Source organism: Tenrec ecaudatus, chromosome 18, assembly GCF_050624435.1.
Source record: "Tenrec ecaudatus isolate mTenEca1 chromosome 18, mTenEca1.hap1, whole genome shotgun sequence".
Lineage (NCBI taxonomy): Eukaryota > Metazoa > Chordata > Mammalia > Afrosoricida > Tenrecidae > Tenrec > Tenrec ecaudatus.
This window is the reverse complement of record NC_134547.1, coordinates 14,704,367-14,710,651: the sequence shown is the minus strand read 5'-3', so window position 1 is coordinate 14,710,651 and position 6,285 is coordinate 14,704,367.

The window sequence follows — 6,285 nt, the reverse complement described above, 5'->3', positions numbered from 1 at the left end:
TATTACAAAGGCAAGGGCTGACCAAAGTACAAGGTCAAAAGCAAGCCAGACCAGCCTGCGCCAGATAAGATAACCGGTACTGGGAAGTAAAACCAGAAGCTCCATGTTCAAAGAAGGCCGCAAGAAGCCAACAAACAATCCTTGGAGCAGCCAAACCCTATCCATAAATGCCAGACATCCCTTACCATCCCTTTAAAAATTTTTACCCTCCACAGCTGGGTGTGACTTCCCTGACCTGTTGGCCTAGGTCATGGAACCTCGTCCAGGAGCTTCCCCTAATAAAACTATTTCTATTTCTTCTCTCCTTTGTCCTGGACTTTGTCTGTCTCCCCGTGCCTCAGCTTCTCCTTTACAGTAACCATATACGTAACAGGAATGGGTTGTAAAATAGGCAGACGCATCACAGGTAGGGGATAAGCTAGGGATGTACGTGTGCGAAGATGGGTGGACCCTAGATTCAGGATGGCAGGCTAATCTTGGTCCTCCTTGGGCTGGCTTGACTTATTTTGAGCTCACCTTCAGGAATACAGTCCACTATCATTATCAGCAGGGCGTGAGCCCCACCTATGGTGGGACAGACAATGGTCTGATTGCTCTACATGGCTAAATGTCTTCAGGGAGACTACTTCTAAGCAGCTGACTGCCCACCATGTGCTAGCAAGCAGCAGACAACCTGGGGGAAAACCTTTCTTTTTTTCTTGTTTGGAAAAACCTTTGTGTATCCCACAATTTATAATCCTTGGACCATGCAGACTGGCATGCTTCTTCTGTGTAGACTTAATGTCACCTAACTTAGATGACTGCTTGTTTTAAGAAAAGCCTTCAAGATCCCAGATGTTACTGTAGACTAAGTACTGTTATATTCTTGAATGCATTCCCACGGAGGATATGAATATATTATCTTTTAACCCATTTCATTTAATAACTCTTTAATAATAAAAACATTAGAATAAAAATTAGAAAAAAAGACATTAAAAATCATTTTATTGGGGACTCATACGGCTCTTATCACGATCCACTGTATCAAGCAAATTTGTGTAAAGGCAAAACTGAGGAACAGGGAGGAAGATGGACATGACAGGACAAGGGAGAGCAGAAACAGAAATAGCTTTATTAGGTGTGGGGAGCTCCCGGACAAGGTTCAGTGACAGGCCAGCAGGTCAGGGAAGTCACGCTCAGCAACTGGGGGCAAGGGCTCTTTAAAGGAGTGGTGAGGAATGTAGGGCAATTAGCATATGGGGCGTGGAAACCGGGAGAGTTGCTTGTGGACTCCTTGCTGCTTTCTCTGAGCCAGTAACATCTGGTTTCACTGGTTATCTCATCTGGCACAGGCAGCTGCTGACCTTTGGGATGTGCAGGGAAGCTCGTGAAGGGCCCGGACCTGCTTCAGCTTAGTCCAAACGGGGGCTGCCTAGTTCGGACCAGACCCAAACAATTTGTACATATGTTGCAATCATCATTTTCAAAACATTTTCTTTCTACTTGAGCCCTTGATATCACTTACCCCCTCCCCCAGCGCCCTCCCTCACGAAACCTTGATAATTTATTTAAAATATTTTCATGTCTTACACTGACCACTCACTCCCTTTGCCCACTTTTCTGTTGTTCTTCCTGCTGGGAGGAGATTATATGTACATCATTGTGATTGGTTCACCTTCCTCTCCCTACCTTCCCCTTCCCCTGGTATCGCTACTCTCATTGAACCCTGAGGGGTTCATCTGTCCTGGATTCCCTGTGTTTCCAGCTCAGTCTAGTCTAGCCGGATTTGTAAGGTGGAATTGGGGTCATGATAGTGGGGGCCTGGGGGAAGCATTTAAGGATTAGAGGAAAGTTGTATGTTTCCTCAGTGCAAAAAAGACATTTTTAACTTAATCAGATTGTCAGTGGTAAAACAAATTCACCCACTCCACTATCAGTAGGGATGTATGAACATAGGTTCAGTTGCTGTGGGAAGAATTTATCAGCGTATCAAATTCAATTTATGGTATATAACCTTTGAATTAGCCATCAAGGTATGGTAATTTATTGGGTGGTGATAGTGGGAATTAATCAGAAGATATGTTAGGTAGTCTAGCAAAGGGCTGGGACATCCATTAACGCATGCCCAGAGGGCCAAGCTATGAAAACAAAGGAGTGGCACACTGCACATGCTCAGAAGTTCAGGTTTTCCGCCAGGTAAGTGTGGGTGGGCGCTGCACCTGGATTGGCCCACCTAATTCAATTTAGCCAATGGGGTCCACCAGGGGTTGTCCACCACGCGTCCCAGTGGAATCATTGAAAAGGGAGGAGCCCGGAGTTGAGCTCCTGATTCTACCAGCAGCTTCCAGGCAGGCTATACTTTGGGAGGAGTCCTATGGGCGCCTGTGTAAACCTGAAACTTCTTCTAACTCTCATAAAACTTACTTGGTTCACAAACCAGGCTTCGGTGTGAATTCTTTCTCACACAGAGCCAACGACCGAGGTATATCTATCCCCAGAGAGATCTAACAGATATACAGTTATACTTTTGTGACTGGTTAATATTTACAGATTCCAGAGGTGGATAAGAACAAGGTTATGGGAAACACAGGGCTTTGCAAGTGCCAGGTACGTGTTAGGGTAAAAAAAAAATTTTTTTTTTGAAAAGTGGATTTATTTTCTGAGAATCTTTTGGCCACTAAAGTCACATGCTCAAAACTTATACATAACAGGAGCTGGAGCCCCAAATGTTGACATTCTTCAGCATTACTCAATTCTAATCAGCCTAAGATATTTTTGTTTTTTAAGCCTAAATTTCTGTAAAACTTTTCTTTCTGTGGAAAATTAAGTCTCAGCGTTAAAAAAAAAAGAAAATGTGGCTACCATGGAATGGGGACTACATCTCAGCCAGAAAAAAAGCAACCAATAGAAAAGATGCCTCAGTGCCATCGCGTTGAGCACAAGAATCTATAGAGTCGGTACACCTTACAAAATCCCCTGCTTAGCCTCCTCTAAAGGACATCCAGGCACTGGCACTAATTTAAATGCCTAGCGGAAGGCGTCTTTGGTCTGCGAACCGCTGAGGCTTCTGGGAAATGTAGTTCAGAAGTATACAGCTGCCCAGTTCCGCTTCCGGTTAGCGTATCCTACAGACCTAGCTTCCTTGCAGTGAGTTGCTTGAGGGTCGCGGGTCTTCCTTAGGGCCTTCCTTCCGGCCGCCAGAGAAGAGACACGTGCTGTAGGACGTGGAGAGGGAAGGGATGGCGGGACAGCATCGGAGGGGCTCATACTGACAAAGGAAAAGTTTAAAGAGAGTGCGGATCATCCTAGGGTGTTTGCCGGAGCTCCCGGTACCACAGGGCATCCTGGGGACGTAAGGTCAGCAGCATTCCGGAATCCCTGAAATTGGAAAGAATAGTTCGGGCCCGGCCGCATGGTCTTTGAGATGCACACGCTTCACTTTAGGGGACACGATTCAGGGCAGGTGAAAAATGACGAAAATTTTAATTTAAAAAATCATTTTACTGGGGATTCTTGCAGCTCTTGTCACAATCCGTACTTCCATCCATTGGGACAAGCACATTTGTACATAAGTTGGCGTCATCATTTTCAAAACAAAAAATTTGAACTCTTCAGGGCAGATGCCCACCCACTTCTGTCCCAGTTTTAAAAGTTTTCAGTCTGTGCAGTCATTTCTATGAAGAACCTCAAAGCTGGTTCTGCACATTTTGGGTGTAGCCCCTGGGTGTACAAGTTGTAAGCGTTATATCGGTGCCTGGTCTTTTGCATACTCTGAGACATGCACAAGTTGAAGTTCTCTTTGAGGCACCAGTGTGTGAGAGATCTATATTCAGATCTCGAGGTTGTAGCCTGATTCTCACCGTGTCCTGTGAGCTATAGTTCTTTGGGCTAAAAACAACTCACACACAGGCACTGTGTGAAGCAGCACTGTTCTCATATAGACAAAACAGTCATTGGCATTGGCCAATGGGTCTTGCTGCACAGCCAGATCACACCCCTCTTGTACTGCAGGAGAAAGAGCCCATTCCCTCCACTCCAGAAACAGACACAGCTGAGCTGGCCAGTTGCTCTACCCTAAATTAAGTGGGCCCTGTGATGTTGCCAGTTCCTCAGGCCAAGAGGCGAGAGATGTGCTGTTAGACTTGGGTAGCGCATAGGATGTGTTTTTGGATCAAGATGCTCCAGGAAAAGGAGTCAGCCCATACTCTTACTCTGCTCAAGACAAGCACATCAAGTCCTGAGTGCAAGGCTCATTCATGAGTTACAAGGAAGGAGACAAGCTTCGCTTATACCTCCCCATTCTACCGTCTCATCCGCAAGTGTTGGGTTAGTTGCTATGTTTCTGAAGGTTTTAGAAAAGTGTTGTCCCTCAGGATGCACCATGTGTGGACACAGTTCACTGAAGTGGACAATGGACATACCAAGAATTTCAGTTGTTATTCCTCCTCTACCTGTTGAGGTTCCAAGAAGCCATCCATGGTGCACGTTGGAGGATCATTTTCTCTACCTCACTTTTCTGAAATCTTCAGGTAACATTTGTGAATGGCAACTAATACAATGATCCCAGCAGGATGATCGGACCTGCTTGCAGCACAGATCAGAATGAGCTTCTCTGCGCATTGCCTACACCAAATGAGATGAGCCCATGAAAGGACTGTACTGGCCAATCATGTGGAGGACTTTTACCGTGTTTTCTATGTCGTTTATGTTACTTATTCATCAATGTGCATCATGAATGGTCAGAGCCCATTTATGTAAAAACATTTTTCTCTTACTATATGTACCCCTATTTTCTGCCATCCGAATGCCCAACACTCTGCATTTTGGAAGGCAGCAGGTGCAATACTGGTCTACTTCCCATTGTAGCAGACCCAAGGAATCCGATGTAAAATTAAATCCCTTTTTTGGTAGTACTGGTCATGTCAAGTATAACCTTTCAGGGGTTGGGATTAGAATTCATATTGCCTGGTGGAAGGTATTGATGTATTTGCAGGAGAGGTTACCGTATATACTCAAGTATCAGCCTACCTGAATATAAGCCGAGGCACCGAATTTTACCCCCAAAATCTGGGGAAACTTATTGACTCGAGTATAAGCCTAGGATGGGAAATGCAGCAGCTACTGTTAAAACTTCAAAATAAAAATAGATACCAATAAAATGACATGAATTGAGGCATCAGTAGGTTAAATGTTTGGAATATTTATTTCAAAGAAAAACAGTAAACTAGCTCTGTAAGCGGAAAAGAGGGCCAACGAAAACAATATGGTATCAACAATAACCACACACGCTGTGTTGCTACATGCGCTGCATTACTACATACACTGCCTTACTGCATGTACACAGCGCAGCTTGTATAGCTTGAGACCTAACACAGGCTGATGATCTTCCAGAAAGTAATGACATGACTGTTTGAATAAAGCAGTCTGTGTTAGGGCTCATAATATACATGCTGCCTTGTGTACGCACTGTTACTGCATGTGCTGCGTTATTGCTTCCACAGCATCACCGCACATGTATGGGAAGTGCTAATGCAACGCATTCAGTAACACAGTGCGCATGCACTGCAGCATGCATATTATGAGCTCTAACACAGGCTGCTCTATGAAAGCATAGTCGACACTCAGTCTAGACAGGGGTTAATAAGAGAAATTAAAATATATATACAGCAGAGTAAGTACTGTGAATAAATATACTGTATATCCAAGACCGGAGATATACTGGTACTTGTACTCAGCAATGTCTGGGCGGAGTAAGGGAGCATGACCAATCATGGATAAGACTGTAAAGGCTACGTCATTGGTCACAGCCCTGGAGAGAGCGGGAGAAAAAGCGCGGCCAGCATTCATGACAAGGATGCGGTGCGCCTCAGGTACCAGCACACAGAAGCACGCAGGTTCCTGCCCAGGACGGCATGGGCAACACAGAAGGTGCTGGTGTGCAGGAGAAAAGGAGAGTGATGATATCAGCAGTCATTGGACCACCCACAGAGGCTGCAGGCGCTCACAGATGAGTGGGAGAGACTGGAGAACACCCGCACTGCATGGGCGAATAGGTAAGGGGAGACCCTCACTCGAGTATAAACCAAGGGGGGCTTTATCAGCATAAAAATGTACTGAAAAACTAGGTTTATACACGAATATATATAGTATACATATATATCATGTTAGTGGGGGCTCCTACACCTCTTACAACAACTCATATATTAACTGTATCAAGCACATTTGTACTGTGTTGGCATTTTTTTCAAAATATTTTTCTTCTTTTTTAATTAGGGGCTCATACAATTCTTATCATAATCCATACAT